Source organism: Vicugna pacos, chromosome 30 (genome assembly GCF_048564905.1).
Source record: "Vicugna pacos chromosome 30, VicPac4, whole genome shotgun sequence".
In the NCBI taxonomy this organism is placed as follows: domain Eukaryota; kingdom Metazoa; phylum Chordata; class Mammalia; order Artiodactyla; family Camelidae; genus Vicugna; species Vicugna pacos.
Genome location: NC_133016.1, coordinates 31,499,556 through 31,522,796, shown reverse-complemented (window position 1 = coordinate 31,522,796; position 23,241 = coordinate 31,499,556). Strand labels below are relative to the sequence as shown.

At 41.1% G+C, this 23,241-nt stretch overlaps 1 long non-coding RNA gene across 1 annotated transcript in view; it reads right to left on the bottom strand.

Annotated features, from left to right (window-relative positions):
* Window positions 1-23,241, bottom strand: part of LOC140690362 (uncharacterized) — a 50,652-nt gene that overhangs the window by 8,130 nt on the left and 19,281 nt on the right. The window contains exons 5-6 of the long non-coding RNA XR_012065629.1: window positions 5,718-5,892; window positions 5,443-5,540 (exon numbers count right to left, since the gene is read on the bottom strand). This is a non-coding gene — a long non-coding RNA (uncharacterized lncRNA). The remainder of the gene's footprint in view (window positions 1-5,442; window positions 5,541-5,717; window positions 5,893-23,241) is intronic.

The window sequence follows — 23,241 nt, the reverse complement described above, 5'->3', positions numbered from 1 at the left end:
AGGTGTATACATCATACATGCCCACACGTCTGTATGCATACACACGTAGACACACACAGAGCATTTGATGTGACTTGTAAAGAGCTGCCTCTGCTTGGTTTCCCATGGCCTCTAATCTCAGCATTAACCTTTCACTGGCCATGCTCCCAGGTTTGCTACGAGATTTCTTTGCAATGGAACATGCCCTTCGCTTCACAAACTTTCCCCACTTCTTTCAATGACATTAGGGGAAGAGCAGGGAGCTCTGGGAAGTGCTGGGGATATGGACTCGAGATACCCCTGAATCTGAATCCGCACTTCATGGCTTATTTGTTATTTAACTTTATTTACATTCAAAATGCAATTGTTGCAGATCTCAGAAGATGATTTACATTCACTGCTATGGCAGAATGTTGCGGTTAGTAGACACACCACTGGATCCTCTTATTCAACACGTTCTTCCAATATTTCAGATATTACTGTATCACAAATGCCCATTTCTATATTTTGATATCTGCTTTTCAGTATAATTATCTTCCTTCTTTATTCTCTAAATCTTATGATTTTAAAACATTTTTTTGAGAAGTGTTTCACAGGCACTTTACATATGATAATTTGATAAAGCGATCCTGGAGATCAAAACCACATTTAAAATCCTGAGATAAACTCAACTGTGTCATATATATGGCTAGGTTTAGTCTGCTTAATTTGTTACTTTGTTTAGTAATTTTTGTTTCAAACAACAAGATCCTACTGTATAGCACAGGGAACTACACTCAATAACTTTTAATAGCCTATAGTGGAAAAGTATATAACAAGGAATATATATATATATATATGAATCACTATGCTGTACACCAAGAATTAACAGTATTGTAATCTAATTATACTTTCAACAAAAAAAGTTGAAATAAAATTGAGAGATGAAACTTCCACCGTCCAGGATGCTATCATGATGAAACGATTCAAAGCAGGCCAGGTATTAGCAACCCCCTGACACAGCAAAACCCCATGTGGGGTCTTCCTTTTGAGCAGCACAGGCTAACCGGCTGTGGTCACCTGTAAATAAGGTTGAAGTCACTTAGACCCTTGGCTTGGGATCACCGTGGCCACAGGGGTGGGGGTCACTGCAGCACCTACGAGAATGACGGGGCCAGCCTGCTGCTGAAGCCGCTCCCCAGGCCGCAGCCCAGAGCGCTGCAGGCAGGTCTGAGGTCCGGCCGGGGGCGCGCAGCTCCACAGCCCCTCGGAGCCCTGCGGTGCGGGTGGTGCTGGGACCGCGCTCATCCATCACCCTCCCTGGTAAGCAAACTCGGGATTCTCCTGGGGGAATTTTTCTCTGGCTCATACTTCCTGTCTCAGCCACTTGTGGAATCCGGTCCATGCCCCAGGGAAGAAGGGCTTTTACCCTCCGGGACCCAAATCCATCACGGTTTGGATCCAGAATGAAACTTCCATGTTAACTCATCTGGCACTCCCTTCTTGTGCTGAACTGCCCTCCCACGTCGGTGGCATTAGGTCATATTAGAAGTCCCGACTTGCTTTTCCTTAGCTAAGACTCTGAGCCTCTTGCTCAGTCTTCCTGAGTGGAACCACTCATCAGTGGCAGAAAAGCTTGGGCTGTCGTCCACCCATCATTGTCCTCCGTCTTTTGGGTTTTCTGTTGGGTTATGGTTCTCATGCAGGGATATCAATTTGCACATGAGAAGCACCTGTAGACATTTTAAAAAATACAGACACTGGATACTCCGCCCTCTCCAGCCAAGGCTGGAAGCTTTCTCCCTCTAGCAGGGGTTACACAATCATTTGCTTGGGAATTGACCACACATATTGGCATAATCATAGTATATTGCCCTTTACTCTGTGCTTGCCACGTGGCATTTTCTACTTCATGTTGTCTTTGTACCTTTATTATCACATTTAATCCCTGAATTATAGATTATCACCATTTCTGTTGAGGACACTCCTACTTGCTAATCTTGAATACAAGTATTTTTGATTCTCTTAATCTATTTCATTCCTGAGTTTCCTGTTCCTGAATTTAAAGAGTGAATTATGGACACATGTATTTAAGATTCTCTTATTATATGTATCTGACTCATCCTCTAACCAAATCATATCTGGAGAAGAGAGATTTTCTCTTTTAATCGTTTGATTTTCTTATTATATAGTAGTACATACGCACAGTGGAAAATGTAGAAAACATATAAAGTAAGAAAATTACAGCCATACATTATCTAAACACCAAAGGACAATGCTATGTCATTTTGGGCATTTAACTATTTTTCTTAATATTTTATCATAAAATTTCCCTAGGAAATTTGCTTAACCCTGGAATTGTACTAGCCTTTTGTCCAGTACAGAATAACATTCCCAGAAATGACCCCGACATCAAAATGGTATGTGAGGCTGGGAAGGCCACAGGGCACACAGCTTATCCTCTGAGTCCTACAAAGAATGCTGTTAATTCACTGATGTTACGCATTCGATGCCTGTGAGTCAGTCACTCACTCAGCTGGCTCGGACTGAAACCTACGTTATACCAGGTGCCGATCCAAGTGCTGGGGAAACCCCAGAGGGAGCCTGGATCACGGCATCACTGTCCTTCTTTATTTGCTCCCAGAATCCTACTCAAGAACCCTACATGGTATTGGGGGGATGGAGGCAGGTGAGATACAGTGAAATTCATTTCATTATGTTCCTTTAGACATATTTAAATAGCATGAAAATTGTCGCTAATTTTGATAAGTTTTCTTTTCCCTTCCTATGTATTTTTGAGGATGGGTATAGTTTTGGTGCAGCAACAGTAATTGATAGATCTTTGGTATGTTAGGATTTTATATGAAAAATTAAGAAGGAAACTGCACTTATACAAAGAGAAGAGGCAGTGAGGAAAAAACAAGCCACCCTCGAACTTGGCTACAATTCAGAATTCCTGGTTTTCAAAAAAGGGAAACATAATTCAAAATATATTCTCTAAATATTTTAGCCCCTAGTAGAAATACATGGAGGCAAAGTTCAGCTCACTGGAACCTAGAACAATGTGCTTACTTAAGCGAAGGTATAAACAGACCACAGATACTATAATGCATCCTTTATTTTAAACTAGTTCATGTGAGCAAGTTTCATTTCACATAAACTGCTAAGTAACAGTTTTGGAAATATATCCTTCTTGATTGGTAAAAATAGCTCACGGATTACCAGATTCAACAAAATTTAGTATTAAATAATTTACTTATTTCCTTCAGGAAATGCTTTTGAGTAATCTGAGTTAAGTATTTCCTCTATCTGATCTATTACTTTTCACAGAGAAAAGTAGTATTATTTGCACATGACCTACTTTTACTCCTCTGGAAATACCTGACTGTGAGCTCAGGTTAAGGGTTGTCTACTGCACAGCAGGGAAAAAAAGATTCATTTCACAGTGAAGATCAGAATCTTTTTTTTGAAGGGCGTGGTGAGCTGGGGGACAAGGGAAATGCCTTTGTTTCGAGACAGACCCCAGTATTCCATACTGAAGCTGAAAGATGTAGCCCATGTGAAGAAACTGGGAAGGACACACTGACACCCAAAGATGTTCACTCGGCAAAAACAGAAGGAAAGAAACAAAGAAAAAATAATTTAACTGCCCTATAAAGAGAATGGACAGAAACTTGGTAATAAGGGAGAGAGAAGGAAGGTTAGGGAAGGGAGGAGAAACAATGAAAAGAAACTTGGTTGTGGTGGGCAGAATACCAGGTTTCTGGAGCCTACAATGAAGGATGATAAGAAAAAAAGTAAAGTTTAAAAAAAGTTACAAAGTTTAATATAGTTTAAAAATTAGAAAACAAAGTTAAAAAAATAAATTTTTTTATAGTGGCATGGAAGATTTTAAAATGATGGAGCTTTTTATTTCAAAATTCAAGTTGTTTGAGTTTCTCCCCCATGCTACAAACAACAATAAGACCTGCTTGTGTAAGTGGTTTTGGGGGACACCACAGAGAGGGGCGAGCTCTGCAGTTAGGTTGGCCAGGAGCAGAATGCTGGTGTGGAAGGCAAGACAGAAGAGAGATCAACAGTTTCATGAAAACAGAAACTCAAAGCCAGAAATTATCTTAAAAAGGTTAGTGTGGTAGGCAGAAAAATGTTCCCCGCCATTATGTCTATGTCCTTATCCCCAGAACATAGGAAGAGGTCAGATTCCCTGGCAAAGGGGCCTATGGTTGCAGATGTGGTTAAGGTTGCTAACCAGTCAACTCTAAGAGAGACCAGCTGGATTATAGATGTGGGCCCAGTGTAATCACCAGGGTCGTTAAAGGAGGAAGAAGGAGGCAGAAGAGGGGAGAGAGGACAGGAGATCTGACCACAGGATCAGAGTCAGAGGCACACAACCATGCTGACCTTGAGAAAGAGAAAAGAGGTCACAGGCCAAGAGACGCAGGTGGCCTCTGGAAGACAGAAAAGTCAAAGATACAGGTTCCCCTGAGGCCTTCAGAAACAGCCGTGCCAACACTTTGACTTCAGCAGGCTTCTGCATTCAAGAACCCTACAAGGTTAAATTTGTGTTGTTTAGTGGAGACTTTTTCTTTTTTCTTCCTACTACCATGATGTTTGGGGATACTAGTTACAACAGCAACAGAAAGCGAATACAGTAAGCTCCTTGAAATGTTCAGAAATTGCAGATAACACTGGACAGTCCACTTTGATGTGGGATTGTGTTTATGTGAAAATCAAAGGGACAGTGTGACCTTTGCTAACATCTGCTTTTCTCATTTTTAGGAAGAGAACAGTAAGTCAAAACCTCTGTTGTTATTATTTTAGACAAGTGTCTCTTAAAACATTATGTAACCCTGTGCCTTAGGACCCTAAGAGAGTCTCTGTTCTTAGAAGAACCTGGATTCAGAGAGATAGGGTCTTACATCTGAGTCCCACAGTGGTCTCTTATTGGCAATGAGAGCTTGGGCAAATCAGTTACCCTCTTTAAGCCACAGGATCTTCGTTTGCAAAAGGAAGATAAGAATAAGGATTGTTTGGGTGATTAACTTGTACACACACACACAAGCACACATACATATTTGTACAACATTTAATACAGTGACTAGCACATACTAGGCACTCAACAAATTCCTGTTATGGAATTTTAAATGCATATATAAAAGGAGGAGAAATTTGCAGGAAGTTGTAGGAAAACTTAGTTCATGGCCCCAAAAAGGGCCATCTCTCAATGGGCTCTGATCAGTCAGTCCCCAGTGATGTGCTAATAAGCAGAGACTATAGCACTTGAGGATTTATGTTAAACATAAAGAGGAAGGTATTTAAACATAATTATTAAACAGCAGGTACGTTTATACTGTTGGCTGGATCATCTTATCCGGAGAGCTTTAATAAGCAGAGAGTCTCCCCTGTTCTAGTGATGGGCACGCAGGAAAATGACGTGGGTGGGTGGGCCATTCTCACCCCAAGATCACATGACTGAGTACTCACGGAAGTAAGACCTCTTGTATGTTATTCCAGATGGACTGTCCTCCCATGATTATTGTCAGCTGTGTCATCAGTTCAAGGAGACAGACACTTGGGTCACACTGGAATATTAGAAAGAAAATCTCATCTAAATTTTAGATAGCTCTAACATGAAATAAAGTCATTATTTTATGCCTAAAAAAAATCTAAGGAAAAGAGAGTAAAGACACTCCTCATTGGGCAACTAAGAGAAAACCTGAAACAGGTTAGACTGTCAGAACACAAAGCTGTATTCACACCTCTTCATTTCTGTATTGTTACAGGCAATACACCAGATCTCACGGATAAGTCACAAATCTGCCCTTAAAGAATGTGATGTAGAAACACGAGGAGTAGTAGTTGACAAAATGGAACAAGAACACCTTCATGGCTGGGTTGTTCTCATAGTCAGTCTGGTCCTTGGGAGCTCTCCAGCTAGAATAAAGAAAAGGTAAGTCTGTAAAACTGTGAACGGCTTTGAGACCCTAATCAAAGCCACGGACACATGAGTTAACACAATAAATATGTATATAAATATATATATATATATATATATATATATATATATATATATATATACACAATTCACACTGTTTTCATATCAGCTGTTTTGAATTTCTTAACATATCCACTATGTTAAGTCCAACTGTACACATTGTTGCAAGAGTTTCTCCCACTAAGAACGCAATATCCCACAAGGCAAAAAAAAAAAACAAAACACCCGTTCCTTAAAATTTATAAGCACAACAGTATCCAATGGGCAAGAACTGTCCTCTGTCAGGTGTTATTTGAAAGAAAGCTACTTCTAAACATCCTGCTAAATAATATTCTCTTGTCTCCCTGAACGGCAGTAAGGTAGGACTATTGAAGAAGACAAACAAAACACGGGGCAACTTGCTAGAAGCATTTGGGGAACATAAAACGGGTCATCCTCTTAGTTCAGAATTTGAATTGGTCTTAGTATTTTCAGAAGAAGACCATTGAGCAGACCACTGGGAGAATCATCCAGCCACATGCAATGTGTGGGAAGCACTTAACTTAGGCTGCTAAGCCGCTGGGTGGGATACAAGCCAGAGAGAAGAAACATTTATTATAGAAGCCGCAGCTGATGAGAATGGAGCTACACTAACAGGAAAAGCATGGGGGGAAGACACATAACAGTGTGATTACTTATCCTCTCCGTAACGCACAAGCAAATCTGCCACTGGAGCCACGACCCTCTTCCACTTATTTGCAATACAGAGACTATTTACTTTCAACAGTAGGGTACATTATCTAATGTAATTGAAATTATTATTAAGCACTGACATATTTACACAGAGCTTGGACATTCTAAAGCTTCCTTTGTCCCTTTTACTAATGCAAAAATGGAGCTAATTCACTTCTCATATAGGCTAGAGAAAATAGGTTTGCACTTGAAGTTAACTAAAGACTATAATGTACTGCAATTGAAGTGCCTAAAAGATAGTCTCTGTTTTGACCTGGTTCTAAAACTGGTGTAGAAATTATCTCAGCTGCTGGAGGAGCTTACCAGAGTCAGTCATCATGATTGCCACTTTCTCATATATGGCGTTCAGGGTCACCATGATGATAAAACTGATGAGGGAAGCAGTGGGGCATGGCCCACCTGCACAGTCAGGTACTTTTGGATTGGGTCTGTTCCATTCAGGTTCTTGGGAAGTTTTGCAGAAAATACAATGAACACTGAAAGTCCGTAGACAATTATCCAAATAACTGAAGCAATGGTCAACAGGACCTGACAACCCAAAAACCCAGCAGCATGAGACTCACAAATGATCGTATTTTTACACAGAAAACTTGCCCCCAACCCAGCTTAAACAGAAAACATGCATGTGTTGTAAACTTCACATAAACGTGAGAAGTGATATAAATCGCACGTAAATGCCATAAGAGACGTGAATATCAGGCATGTTAAATTTTAGTGGAGGAGGAATGGAAGATGTCAAAAAGAATGAGTGCATCCACTAATGTAACACGCTGGCAGCAGGAGCAGCTGTGTGCAGGGCATAGGGAATATATGGGAACTCCACTTTCTGTGAATTTTTCTGTAAACCTAAAACTGCACTAAAGAAGGAAGCCTGTTAAGTATATTTTAATGGGTGAAAATGGGGTAACTGGTGGCATGTTCTTTTGGAGGGAAGTCTGTGATAGCAGAACCAATGAAAGTATCCCTTCTACATCTGTAGAATTACTTAGGTTATGAACTAGTTGTAACCCATGAAGGGGATATGCTTCCTTTCAAGGGAGAACCTATCACTGATTCAGGGGTCAGCAGGTGCTAGCTGTCGTCTTCATTCTGAATAGAACCAGTGAAGCTGTGGACATGCCCTGAGGGAAAGAGTGGAAGTGACAGCAGGTCTCTGCTGATGAAAGCTTCACATGCTTTTCATACTCCTTGAGATCTTAAAATGGCAGGTATTCCTACTCCCTGCATTTGCACAAGATTCATGTCCCTGATCCACTGTAGTTCTGACTGTGTGGACCCAAGGGCAGCGGGGGTGTCTGAAGCATAATTTGCACGTGGCTAATAGGGATTCAGTTCCTCACTAGGCAGGATTTTTTCTGGCCACTGAAAAATGCACATTAAAGATCCCATTTTTAAACAGTTTTCCTTCCATCTACGTTCTTGGTCATAGTCCAGAAGCATGTACTCAGTGTCCCTGGCTGCTCCTGCTTGCTGCCCCAGAGAGAAAGCTACAAAGAATGTGAATTTCAGGACTAAGTGAACCACATCATGTTATTTACAGTAACAGCGGGGGGCTGGCTTGCACCTGCAGGGGAGAGCAGAGGGAGTGTTTACAAGCCCCTCCTGGAGCCACACTCCTGCATCTGGATCCCAGCTCCGATGCTAGCTGTCCGGCCTTGTGCAAACTTCATAACCTCTAGGGGCTTCAATCTCCTCACCCATATAATGGGGGGATAATAATAGCAATTTATAGGACTATTGTGATGAGTCAATTATTTACTAATTGTGAAAACAATTGGAACATTAACCACAGGCATGTGAAAAACTCTACCTAAGTATAAGCTATGAATATGGTGACCAAAGTCTTAAAAAGGTGTTTTTCTTAGTTTTTAAGCCATCAGTTTGTAGAGAAAGCATTTTATTTTCTCCTCTACTCTCTTTCATCATCCTTTTCTTCACAGTTAAGTCTTCATGCTTGTGAAAGGAATAACTCTTTGGTGTGTGTGTGATTAAATGTGAAAATTAGTTAAGGCTGAGAAAAATCTATTATAGAAGGTATATTAAGCCTTCCTCTCTTGTACAGCACATATAGGCCATTTAAATAGTAAGCATTTTTTTAAAGTCTGCATAATAATTTTTTAATTATGTATTAAGTAAACATAATATTTAAGAATGCTTAAATGCTTACTATTGCTTCAGCACACATCTATTTTTAAAAATCCTCACAATCACCCTGTGGGGAAGGTAATATTATATCTCTTTTACAGATGTGGAAATAGAGCCACGTGGAGATGTTGCAATTTGCCCCAAATGAAGCAACTATTAAGTGAAAGTACTGAAATACTCAAACAGCCCAAAGTCACACTAACTGTATATCACTGTCTCCTACATGGTCTGTAAAATCAATTCTAATTCATTTCAGAACTTTTACAAACTTGACACATTTCCATTTTTCTTCCAAGCACTTAATGGGTTCACTATTTCTTAAGAAACAGGAAAGCTTTCCATTCTCCTTCCTCAAGTTTCTTCTTACTTATCATCTTTTCTGATCATAAATTTAACATTTGCTCATTAAAGAAAATTTGAAAGTACTCAGTAGTGGACAGAACTGCTGTCCTGGATCTGTCCCCAATCTTAGAAGAGGACCCAGAACTTGCTTTAGGATAAATAACCTCCCTTTTGTTTTTAGTCCTGTGATTTAACCTCGATTGACTCTTTCTGAAGCACCAGAAGTAGATCTCAGTTGGTTTAAGACAAATAATACCCCTCATTCTATTGGCCTCGCACATGATTGGAGAATTGACAAATAACTCAGGAAGAGCCACTATTATGTGAGGAGATACATGCTGATGCCCATGTGAATCATAAGCTTCCTCTATCAAGAGAGGAAGCTGCCAAAAGAGACCTGTCTTGGTTTGGATGGATGATCTGGGATGCTGCGTGCCTAGAAGCATCATGCTGAGACATCTTTGGACACAGAATGAAGACAGGACAAAAGCAGCCCTTGACATCATCTGGGCTAAGGTATCTCTCCTTGACTGAAGCCAGACCTCAGACCTGAGGTTTTCATTTACAGGAACCAATAAATCCCATGGATCCCCATTTTTTGGTTGTCATTTAAACACATTGGAGATTGATTTTGTCACCTAGAATCAAAAGAATCCAACTCTGAAAATGAATAAAAAATAATATAAGAATAATGCTTTGACCTATAGACATAATTCCTTCAGAACAGTGCATTGTTTGTATATTATAAATCATTTTATATATTAATTTAATTCTCCAATCTATCATAAGCATAACACTTTGACATGTCATAAAATATTTTCATGGACACACTTTTTCATGACTGCATACTTTTCTACTTTGTGAAGAGTTGGAAGAATATTTTGGCTGAGATTTTATATATATATATATATACACACATATAAAAGTATGTCTGTGACTTTCATCCATACTGACTTTTCCCTGCCATTTTGAAATAATTCCTGATTAAAAGTTTTTCAAAGCTGAATTAGTGGATTAAAACATATGAATATTTTTGACTCGATATCAACTGCCAGACTGCTTTCTAAGAACTCTTGAGGAGTACACCAGAAATTAACACAGCATTGTAAATCAACCATACTTCACAAAAATTATCCAGTAACCTAGGCATGGGATTGGTGATCACTGGCATTTCATCCCCATAAACAGAGCTGTGTCACTTGAGAGGTGGAAAACTATTTCATTTTGATGTGCACTGAGTGAATTACCATTGAAGTGTGCCATCAATTTTTTCTTTTGTGAATGTGTGTTCATCTTCTCTGCCTTCTACGCTTCTGAGATATTTTGATATTACCTTTGAAGTGTTCTGAACTCTCTATGTATTGAAGGAATTAGCCCCTTGTCGGATTTGTAAACAAATAACATTCTCTGGTGTTTTGTTTAAAATTAGGATGCTCTGATGCATGGAAATCTTTGTATACTTTCCTCTGAAACTTACTGTTCATCTAGAGGTTGTATACTCATCCATATTTATTTCTAGTTTTTTTTTCTAATTGTGTTACTTTTTAAATGTTTCTGGAATTTATCACAATATATGGTTCACTGTATGATTTCAATCTTTTCTTTTCCCCCCAAGTAGCTAACAAGTGTTCCATTCACTGAATAACCTTTATTTATCTCCCTGATTTGTAATGCCTTCCATCTCTTATATTAAATTATTATTGATATCAGAGCCCATATCTGGACTTCCTGCCCTATTTTCTAATCTGGCTATTCTTGAACAAGTAAAACTCTCATTATCTTATTAATTATTATATTACTAATATGATTTTATTCACAATAAACCCAAATCAATTTTATAACTTCTGATATTTTGGAGATATGATCTTTTAATCTAGAATCATGTGATTAAAGCACTTTTATATCTTTCAGTAGTTTTTACTTTTATTTTTTGATAGTTCCTACTATCCTTTTGTTAGGCTATTCTTAGACATTTTACCTTGGTTGTTACACTTGGAAAATTTTAGAAATCTTAATGCCTCCATCTGGTCTCTTAATCAGACCCTGGAGAATCCTAAACCACTGATCTGATTTGAACAAATGAGGTGAAAAGAATTGGGGGAAGCACTGTGAGCAGAAGAGACTGTGGAACCTCCAGAGCGGCGCCCTGCATTGGCTCAGATGTTCTCTGGAAAAAGTTTTCTCTATGAGACTACATAGTTCCCAGCTTGACTTTCAGTTTTCTCAGCATTTCACATTAGATTTTAAAAGTCTGTGGCAGGTTCTTACAAAGCAAAAGAGCACTTGCACAAAGGGTTATATGTATACACTTTCCCCAGGTGGTAAATGGAACACGCTCTTCTTCCTAATTAAAAAAAACAAGTTTAGTCAATCAAGGGATTACAACAATGAAATGATATTTCTCCTAACTGGTCACTAAATCCTAAACATAATATAAAAAAATTTTAAGACATAGCCTCCTTGTTTGTAAATGCATGGGTTTTTTCCTGTTTTTTTTTTCCTTTTCTTTCCTGTTAACGATGTCAAACACACAACAAAATATGTACAGTGTTCGTTTAAATACTATTTTTTGAAAATGCACATGTGAACAGTAAACTGTTTCCCTGCCATGGTCTGAGCACCTGACGAGGCCAAGATTTAAAGCTCTATTCCTTAGCTTGCCTTTGATTTCAGAAGTGAAGCTAGTGACAGCTTAGAGTCTGTGCAGGACAGAAAGTATCACAGGTGTCTGCAGCTAACTGGTGTCCACTGTGTGTTTCTTGCTTGAGCTTTATGTGTTAATTAGCTACAAATATGAAGTTGAAGAGTTTCCATTTTAGAGTTTATATTTAGAATTTTTTAAGAGATGAAATCAGTAAGAATCAAGATTTAACTGGATTATAAAACCAGATATAGTATAATAATAGCTGTAACTAAGTACATGGCCCTTCCTCTGTGCCAGGAAGCTTTCCAAGTAGATTCTATACATTACTTCGACCCGTCCTTACCACTGTCATGAAGAAACAACACTCTTATTCTTATTTTATAGGAAACTATGGCACAGAGAAGTTAAGTTGTCCAAGATCACTCAGGAAGCAAGCTGCTGTGTTCAAATATGAATTTAGGCAACTTCATTCCCAAGATCTCACTACCACAACGCTGGCCTCTCTAAACAATGGAGCATGCTTTCACAAGTAAAGTAAAATACTTCAAATAAGAAACTAAAAAAAAATAATAAGGCAATTTTTAAATAAGGAAGAAAGATAAAGTTAAATGGGTCTTCATCTTCAATTTTTCAACAAGCATGTTCCAATGAAAATTTAAACTTATTAGCTTGCAAATTTAAATTTAAACTTGGCAGTTTAAATGACCAAAAAACTTTTCTTCAGTATTTTTTGTATGCTGCCAATATGATAAGTTTTTGTTTTTCAGGACTCAAAAGCATTATGAACATCTAATTTTGTCTAAGATTCAGCTTTCATCTCTGAATGTACAGTCTTTCACCAACATATGCTTTTACCCCCATCGTCAGTCGTAAACAATGGGAACTATTCATAATGGGGATTATTAGAAGCTTATTACATTGTAAAAGACAAATGTCACTTTCTAATTGTAGCTGAACCTCATTTTTTTCCATTTATAAAAAGAGGAGTTTGACTTGCTCCCTCCATATCTTTTCAGTGCCAACATTCTGTAGATCTGTGATTCAATTTATTAAATCTATATTTGGAGACATTTTCAGATACTCCTAGTAAAAGCATTTTTTCCCCAAGAGTTATTCATGCTCACAACCTACTCTCCTGCTGCTGCTGACTGCAAGCACCATCAGCTCTAAATTATCTCAGCTGATGGAAAGAAGCAATAATACAAATGACTCAAAAATCATCTTTTCATAGCTCTGGAATGTTGATACAAAGATATACAGTTTTATTTTTTTAATTTTGCAGCAGGAGTGGCAGCAATAAATTTACATTTCCAATTATGTAAAATGACTAGGTCAAACACTGCTCAAACACTGATGGCACCTCAACATATGTTTCCCTGCTTCCTCTACCCTTTCTCTGACTTTAGGATGAGAGCCATGCTTCTTTGTGCACATCCCAATAGGAAGGGGGAGCAGTGACCGGGACTTAGTTCAAGACAAAGGGGCACCTAGTCTACGATGAAAAGGAGGCCTCAATAATGAAGGCGCATGTAAAAAAATGGGAGTCAACTATAAAAACCAATTTGTCTTTCCTTCTACATCTATGTCATTGCAGCTAATTTATATTTTGCATTTTTTATTGGTGTTATGAAAGGGTACAAATCAATGCCTCTTTTCATATACAGTTTTACCAGTCTTTTTCTTTTCCCCCTTTTTACAGTTAATATGAAGGAAGGACCTCACTTCTCTTCTGTGTCCACCATTCCAGGCAGTGCTCCTTCAACTTGGCTGCACATTAGAATAACCAGAGGAGCTTTAAAAACTTCCCTATGCCAGAATGCACCGGAGGCCACTAAGTACCATCAGAGTTTGCAGTGATGGAATCCAGGCACCAACATTTTTTAAGGTCCCCTGGTGATTCCAACATGCAGCCAAGGCTGACAAGTCCAGAAGTAAACAGACTCAAGTGCATCTAAACAGCGCCCGCTTTTCCTGGGTAATCTCATCTATATCCACATGGGGACACCGCGCCTCCTATTCTGGCCGGACTTGTTCTTCCTGCTCAACCGTGTCCCATTTGTACTCAAGTTCTGCCTGGCGCCGCTTCCAGAACTCCAAAAGTAAGGTTACTAACAGAGAGACAGAACAGCAGAATGTGGATCTTCAGTGATGACTGATGCTTCAGAAATCTGTACTTAATATTTATTACACTTAACACTTTGGTAAATGGTTAATAAAATCACATTTTATTTATAGGCAATACTAAAGAAAAAAATGAGTTAATACCTTTTTTAAGAAAAAAGAATATGCAGATAATTTATTGAACTTTTGGAAACAGACTAGCTCTCTAGCTCAAGGGAAAGGTATTAACGTGATGGTCAGAGGCAGGTGACTGTGTCTGATGCTAAAGTACCTGCTACCAGCACATTATGCCCTCTAAAAACACAAATATCGGGGGGAAGGTTGGGTATAACTCAGTGACAGAGCACGTGCTAAGCATGTACAAGGTCCTGGGTTCAAGCCCCATTACCTCCATTAAAAAAAAGTAAAAAAAAGCACAAGTAACTGTCACAATTTAAAAGCACTGCACGGTGTACCCTCCAAGCCTTCTCCTCACATCCCTCTGTCTCTTCTGTCCAAAGGACCTGAGGGTGGGGAAGGGGATGAGAATGCTTTATTAGCCCTTGCATTTCTATTTTCCACGACCCCAGTCACACAAACTTAAAATAATATTCTTAAATATGGAAAACTGCCATTTTTCTCAATCATCGGCAAAGTAATTTTTAGAAATCGTCATTGTGTTTTAAGACTCGTAAGTTTAAATAGTAGACAGAAACAACATGAAATGTTAATTGAAAATGTGGCTTCAGGGTAAATCCCCTAAGCCCTTCTTCCCAACAGACTGTTACCCCTAGGCCCCAACTCTAGAGAAATTGCAGAATAACCACTGTGCCCTCCACCGTTATACCTGGGTCTCTACAATGCTCTGAGAATAAAGAGGAAAAAGACACAATCCCTGCTTCCGGGAGCTCCTAGGTGCACAGGACTCATCATGAAGTGATGGCTGAGAAGGCGTGTAAAGAGGGCTTGGATAACAGTCAGCAGAGGGTGCTCGGGGCAGAGAGCCGGAACTGTAGCCAAGGCTCTCCCAGAGGAGGGAACCACAGTGGTGAGATCTGAGATGCCCTAGAAGTGATCAGGTGAACGTATAATGTTAAGGCCATTACTCCCTGGGGAGCTGTGCATGCAAAGGAGGGAGGCCAAACAAAGCCAGGTCCCTTCCAGGAACTGCTAATAGTCTACAAGCGAGCACAGGGTGTGGGAGGCAGGTGAGGCAACCAGGTGGAGAGATCACAGGTGCACATCACAAAGGACTCTGTGTGCCTCCAAGGTAGAGGAGATATGCAAAGTGATCTAGAAAGAGACAAGATAGTGTCAGGGAGGACTATTGGCAGGTTCATGTGAAGGCCTGCTGAGGCCCTGCCAGGAGGAGAGAAAAGAAAACATTTCAGCAGGTGGACGGATTGGCCACAGGTGTGATGGAAGGGCAGGAAGAGGTCAAAGATGCCGGCCAGCTTTCTGGCTTTGGCAGTGTCTAAATTATAGTGCCATTCCCTGAAATAAGAAGGGCAAGAACCTTCTAGAGGAAAACATAGGCAAAACATTATCTGACATACATTTCAAAAATTTTCTCCTAGAAGAAATAAAAGCAAGAATAAACAAATGGGACCTAATGAAACTTACAAGCTTCTGCAGAGCAAAGGAAACCAGAAATAAAACAAGAAGAAAACCTAAGGAATGGGAGAAAATTTTTGCAAGAGAAACCGACAAAGGCTTGATCTCCAAAATTTATAAGCAGCTCATACGACTTAATAAGAGAAAAATAAACAACCCAATCCAAAAATGGGCAGAAGACCTAAACAAGCAATTCTCCAAGGAAGACACTCAAATGATCAAAAAGCACATGAAAAAATGTTCAATATCACTAATCATCAGAGAAATGCAAATCAAAACTACAATGAGGTATCACCTCACACCAGTCAGAATGGCTGTCATTCAAAAATCCAAAAATGACAAATGCTGGAGAGACTGTGGAGAACGGGGAACCCTCCTACACTGCAGGTGGGAATGCAGTTTGGTGCAGCCACTATGGAAAACAGTGTGCAGATTCCTCAAAAGACTAGGAATAGGCTTACCATATGACACAGGAATCCCACTCTTGGGCTTGAATCCAGACGGAAATCTACTTCAGGATGACACCTGCACTACAATGTTCATAGCAGCACTATTTACAATTGCCAAAACATGGAAACAGCCTAATGTCCATCAACAGGTGACTGGATAAAGAAGATGTGGTATATTTATACAATGGAATACTACTCAGCCATAAAAACCGACAACATAATGTCATTTGCAGCAACATGGATGCTCCTGGAGAATGTCATTCTAAGTTAAGTAAGCCAGAAAGAGAAAGAAAAATACCATATGAGATCGCTCATATGTGGAATCTAAAAAACAAAAGCAAACAAACAAACAAAAACAAAGCATAAATACAGGACAGAAATAGACTCATGGACAGAGAATACAGACTTGTGGTTACCAGGGGGGTAGAGGGTGGGAAGGGATAGACTGGGATTTCAAAATTGTAGAATAGATAAATGAGATTATACTGTATAGCACACGGAAATATACACAAAATGTTATGATAAATCACAGAGAAAAATTGTGACAATGAGTGTGTATATGTCCATGAATAACTGAAAAATTGTGCTGAACACTGGAATTTGACACAACATTGTAAAATGATTATAAATGAATAAAAAATTAAAATAAAAGAAGGGCAGGAAGAGGGGCAAGTCATGAGAGGAGACAACTGATTCAGTTCTGGCTGGGTGCCTGTGTGCTCCAGGAGAGAAGTGCAGTAGGCAAATAAAAGTCTAGAAATCGGGAGAAAGTTCTAGGCTGAGCCAAGTAGTTTTTCTGTTTCAAGAGGCTAATGGGTGTGAGTGGACAAGCTCACAAGAGGTGTATAGGGATAGCTCTCACCCTCCTGCATATGGGAAGAATTTGGGAGCCTTTAAAAAATAGTGCACCACAGCCTAGAGTGGGGCCTTTTTACTGTTTATTATTTTTTAAATAATTATTTCCTTTTTATGGGGAGTATTGAGCTTTATTTATTTTAATGGAGGTACTGGGAATTGAACCCAGGACCTCTTGCATGCTAAGCACGTGCTCTACCACTGAGCCATACCGTCCCCACCTTTTTTTGTTTTTAGACATTAGCTCTACCGAGCACTCAGGGTTGAGAATCAACCTGCAGAGAGCAGAGAGCCTTGGGGTTAGAGAACAAGGAGAAGCTGCCTAGAGCCCTGTAGACCCCACCAGGGGCAGCCGGAGACACAGGGAGCCTCGGAAGTGCTGTGAGGAATGTGAAGTCAAAACTCCCCAATAGCGAAGACGACAAACATATTTCAAGCACCCACTTCCCAGCAGTGTTTGTTCTGACTTTACTAGTTTTCCAGTAATACTCAGTGAGAATAGAAACTATCTGGACACAGGGATCAAATTCAAATGCTGATTATGACCATTCTTAGCTGCTTGATTACTGATTAAGTTACTCGTCTGCCACGTGTAAAACGGGGGACCTAGCACCGTGCTCGTGGGCTGCTGTGAGCGTAATGAAATGACATCTATAAAGGCGCTCCTGACTCGCAGAGGTAATTCTACTATTGTCCCCATTTGGGACACCAAGAAACAGAGTCACAGAAAGCTTCAAACATTTGCCCAAGATGAGGGTTGGGATCAGGAATCAAGCCAATGACTTCTTGGATCCAGAGCCCAGGATCTTCTTACGAACAACACGGCACTGCCCAGGCTCCCTGCTCCAAAACCAGCCTCCCTTTGGCTCAGTTCCATGGCACCTGCGCTGCACAGATGCCCTCACTGCCTGCCCGCCCGCCCGGTGTCTGACCCCGGCACTCCTCCCTCCGTCCCACACAGCACTTCCTTGGGCACACCATCGCTCACAAGGCCATTGCTGTGGCTACTCGGATGTTTACATGGAAACGCAGGTGGCAGCCCAGCTTTTTGCTATAGATGCTGCTGTCAGTGGAGGCAAAGAGCTCACAGTTGGTGGGGGAGGCCACTTGTGGTCTCCTCCTTGGCTGGAGAGCTGGATGAAATCCAGTTTCCCTTTGCAACTTAGACATCCAGCATGAGAGATATGTAAGGCCATCTGGCCTCTCAACATAGAAATGATGCCCCTGCAGTCGTTCTTAACATTGTAATCTCCTGGCTCCACCAGGGAGCAGGGGCCATGGCCTGTTGTCCACCAAGTTTTGTTTCCTTGCACAACAGCTACAATGGGGTGAGTTAACACCAGACCAGAAAATCTACAAAGCCCTCGTGTACTATTTCCTGACACTTGCAGGTCACCAAAATACCCCAGATCCTCCAAGTAAACAACTAGTAAGAGGAACTGAGCTGGCTCGTCTGTCACACCCCTGAGGGCAGGACTGATTTGGCCTCTCCTGCTCTCGGGATGATCCGTTCTCCTTCTGTGTGCCCTTCCCCGAGTGAAAGGGACTGTTCCTTGTTTATGGGCTTGGGAGTATTTGTGGCTGTCTGACCAGAACCTTCAAAAGTAGAGCTCTTGGTGAGAGTGGAAGCATGGCACCCACGTCTCACGAGCTCAGCTACTCAACAGCCTCATCTAGCCAAGACTGTGGCCAACACCAGGGGTCCATGCTGTTGAGTGTTGGGTCTGGAGAGCAATGCCTTCGCCACTGAGAAGCTGCCCCACCACTTGTGACCTTGTCCCCATCGAGGGAGAAGTGACGCATCCATGGGATGAAAGCCACGAGGGCACTAGGTGACTGTGGACCAAGCTGTGACTGGCTGGTCCTGCCCCCCATGTGACCCATGTTAGCCTCAAGTGCAGAAAATCCCCAAAAAGACCCCTGCTTGAGTGAATGGGTCACCTAAAAGCCAACTATTCTCGAGCCGCCTAAGAAGCAACACAGTATATACAGTGAGCCACCACTCACTGAAGTCCCCAAGGCTCACAGCTCCCTAATGTGACACCAGATACCCCCAGCAAACAGAAGACCCTTACTTTATAATTGACTTGAGAATTCTACTACCAACACTGCCTTCCACCTTCCACTTATAAAGTTCTTTCCACTCTGTCCCCTGCTCTGCAATTGTGCAATCAGTCCAGAGCTCCTTCATGAGACAGGAGGGAAGGGGGCCGGGCACAGCCATTAATAGCATGGCACAGCCATTAGCACCGTGACGGTGGAAAAGTCAACTCCCAGTAGATCTTGAGCTTCAATACACACTCACTGAAATACAGCAGGATGCTATATGGCACTCCCACAGGTGCCAGGACAGGTTCAAGGCTGACCATGAAAGGTCAAAGGGTGAGTGGTGGCCCAATTTCTGGTAATCGCAACACCTTCCCCAAAGCGGTTGGAATATTCCTCCCACTTATTAGCATATGAAGATACTGAGTGCATAAAAACTAACAACCACACCTCGTGGCTGCTCTCTCTGCTGAGGGAGACAGCCCACACTCTCTCTGTGGAGTGTGTATCTACTTTTCCTTTAAACTGGAGCACCCAACCCTCACGCCTCATGGCCTTTCTGTTGCCTTCTGAAACAGCCCACTCTGTCTGTGGAGTATATATCTCTCTGAATAAATCTACATTTACTGAATTGTGGCTCTCTCTTGGATTCGTTCCTGTGCAAACCAAGGACCCACACATCACGAGGTGCATCTCAGGGACCCAAATAAGACCTGGGATACGGCCATCCTCTCCCCCACATTTTCCTGTATCATACATTCCTTCCCAAAGGATCTCACCTTGTGCACTCCAAAGTAGACTGCACTCATGTGTCCTGACGTGGATCTGCTTCTGCGTTTATCATTTCTTATGTCCACTAGAACGTCATCTTCATGAGGACAGGGATTTGGTTCTGTTCACAATGGAAGCACCAGCACATGACAGGTGCAGAAGAAGTATTAGCTGAATGAATGAGCTGTGGGAAGTCCTGGGAATTCAACCTGGAACTCCTAGCCACTTGGGCCCCAGCTCACTCCAGTTGCTCCCTCCTACTCATGGCTGACCTCTTGCCACCACTCTCTGCTCTGCCATCACCTGAGCCTGGATGAGCTGAGATGAGCACACACCACGGAGAGCATGGTGAATGGTTCACGTCGTTGCAACACACTCGGCCTCTGACTGCCAGGGGTTACTTAGGATGGACAAACTGAAGGGAGCACCATGTGCACCGCCCTAACCTACAACTCACTTGAAGCACCAGGAATGCACACATGGGAAGCGCAGGCCCTTTCCAACCTAAGGAGAGGGACTATGGGTGAGAAGAGGGTCTCTGTCAACTAACAGTCTCTTTACAAGCCCAGTCTTAGAAAAGCTCTTTAAAGACACTTTTGGTATCTTCCTTGTGTTTCGGTAATCCCTCTAGATTTTGTCATTTTAATCTATGCATCAGAAATACAGATGCTCTTGAAATCTCTATTGATTTTCAATGAAGAAAATCCTCAATTTCCTTCTCTGCTAGGAAAATTACTGCACTTTATATAAAAAAAGGCAGCTTCCTTTCATGAGTTTCTATCTTCAAACACCTAATTTCACAAGAATCAGTGAAGCAGGACATGAAAATCTCGCTGTGCTTTATCACCTACTGGTGGGCAGGAATGAAATGAATGAGTACTGATCTCATGAGATGGGAAGGCTGGGGCTGCCTTATTCCTGCTACAGATGGAAGGGTCCATATCTGTGAAGGGGAGGAAGGACCAAGGATGAGAAACCAACATTTTCTAACCCATTTCTCTTTTTCAGAGTCTCAGACAAAACACTGTGATTTTATAAACAAAACAAGAACATCTGCACCCTTTTAAAAGCATGCTACAACTTTACTACTACACACGGCACTCTGTCATTGACCTAAAGGCGAATGACAGCCAAGAAATTTGCGGGGATCTTATTCTGTGCTCATCCCTTTTGGTCTTTGGAACCTCAGGAAGTTTGCCTCCTCTCCCTGAGTGTCGTTTTTCTCATCCTTCAAATGGGAGTGTAACAGTCATTCATTTGCTCAGTGTCCATTCGACAACAGGAGACGGCTTATGAAAACAATAATAAAAAAAGCAAAACAGCATTTCTGATCTGTGCTTCTTCCTCCTCCTCCCTGAACATGAACTTACAGGCTAAAATGGCATCTTTCACTAAATCCCGAACGTAAGGAGCAGTTCTGATAAGGAAGTCACAGGACTGCAGGTGTAACCGAGAAATGACCCAGTGAAAAAGAATGAGTTGCCAGCAAATCCTCAAAACCCGTAAGGGTGCAAACCCTGGGAGTTACAGCCATGGGTGGGAGTTCCTTAGTTCCCCATTTCACAAAGCCGAGAACTTTGCAGGGCCCATGAAAGACACAGATAACCCAGTAAAACCACACCATGTTTTGGAGTACACCGGGGCCACATTGCTGCTGACCTGCACTGCTGTGTGTCCCAGAGCAAGAGCCCTCGGCGGGGGTGACTGTGTTTGAGGCTGGACAAGAACTTCCTGTTCTGTCTCTTTTGCTCTCTCTCTTCCTGCAATAAAACAACTGGTAGGACTCTGGTGGGGAGCACTGCACCCACATTCTCTGGGAAACCACACACCAGGCAGCTCTAGCTGATCTGAGAGAGGACACGTCAATGAACATATATACACCAAAGTCAGGCAGAAGGCTGCCTGTGGCCTTGGGAATCCAAACTAGCTTGTCCTGTTAATCAGGATATTACACATCTAAAGAAAGTGTGCACCAGATGAAGACGATGCCTTAGACAGCGTCGGTGGTTATGTCCAGCAGTGTCTAAGGACAAGTCATGCTCTGGTAGATGGGAGCATTTTGGTTGCTTTAAGAGTTTGCTACTGAAGGGCTGGGACATTTCATTGGGACTTGAAACTCCAGACCTCTTTACTCACAAAGGCAGACAAGTTAGGTGAGCCAGGTCAGCCTTTATTCCAACTTCCTAACCAAAAGGCTATGAGGTCGAAAATATATTTCTCAGACTCTTCCACAACAAGGATTCCAGATGTGGCTTTAAAAATTCCCATCAGAGACTGAGATTTGCAAATATTAACTACTATATATAAAAATAGCTAAAAAAACTAAATTTCTTCTGTATAGCACAGGGAACAATATTTAATATCTTATAATAAACTTTAGTAAAAAAATATGAAAAGGAATTCATACATATATATGTGAATATGAAAGACTGGAACATTGTGCTGTACATCAGAATTTGACACATTGTAACTGACTATACTTCAATTAAAATATATATATATATATATATATATATATATATATATATATATAATGCCCATCAGCAGCATCTGAGTGTCACTGAAAGAAGAAACCCAGATGAATGGACGCTGAGGTGGTTGGATGAGCTACGTTATTTTGCTGGGGTGGATGCAGCCTGCATGGCAGAGATCTAGAAGGAATGCTCACAACAGCCACTCACTGATCTGAAAGTGAGTTAGGTTAACAGCTTTCTGAAATCCTCACTGCCCCTCCTGATGAGCCAAGTGTCTGGCGTTTCTCTGGAAATCACTAGGCGCAGTCTGGAACTCAAAGGTAAAAATTAAAAACTGCAGTCAGGTAGCAAAGAGACTGGCAGGACGCGTTGGACAAAAGTAGGTCAGAATCAACAAGGAATGGGGAGGGGATAGAATGTGTGTTGAGGACCCTGAATTCAGGGGTGGATTGTCTATGTTGAGGACTCTGAGTCAGTATGAGTAGATGGATTTGTGTGGACTATGGACTAAAATGGTGGCCATTGTTCAGATAAGTGTGATTTGGAGTATATTTATTTGAGGAGGGTTTTTTTTTTCCCCTTCAACATTGATCATTTCTAGGGAGCAGAATAATACTCTGCCACACAACATCTAATTGCAAAAGAGATGCTATGGGATGATGGTGGTATGAAAAATTTCAGTACTGCAATTTCAAGCTTTCCTTAATGAGGTGCACAGCAGTAGGTACTTAAAATAAAATAAGGTACTTATATTAAAGACATCATCATATGTACATATCCTTTAAGATACACGTATGGTGCTATAAGTGGGCCTGAAATGTGTTCTGCATTCTAAAATCCGATGAAATAAAATCAGTAGTTCAATATGCCTGTCGGCTCTAAAAACATGATGTAGCTCATGATCACAGAAAGCAAGATCAGCTAGGGAATTTGAGATTTGTCGTTTCCAGTGTCAAAGTTAATATTTTTTGCTTTACTTAAAAAGCATTTTTTTAATTAGGTCTGTCAGCATCCATTGGTATACGGGGTTCAGTAGATGTGTTCAGATATTCCAGACAGTGAATCAGAGCAAAGACTGAGGTTTAGACAGTAGTTAAATGCCTCACCCGTGTGATC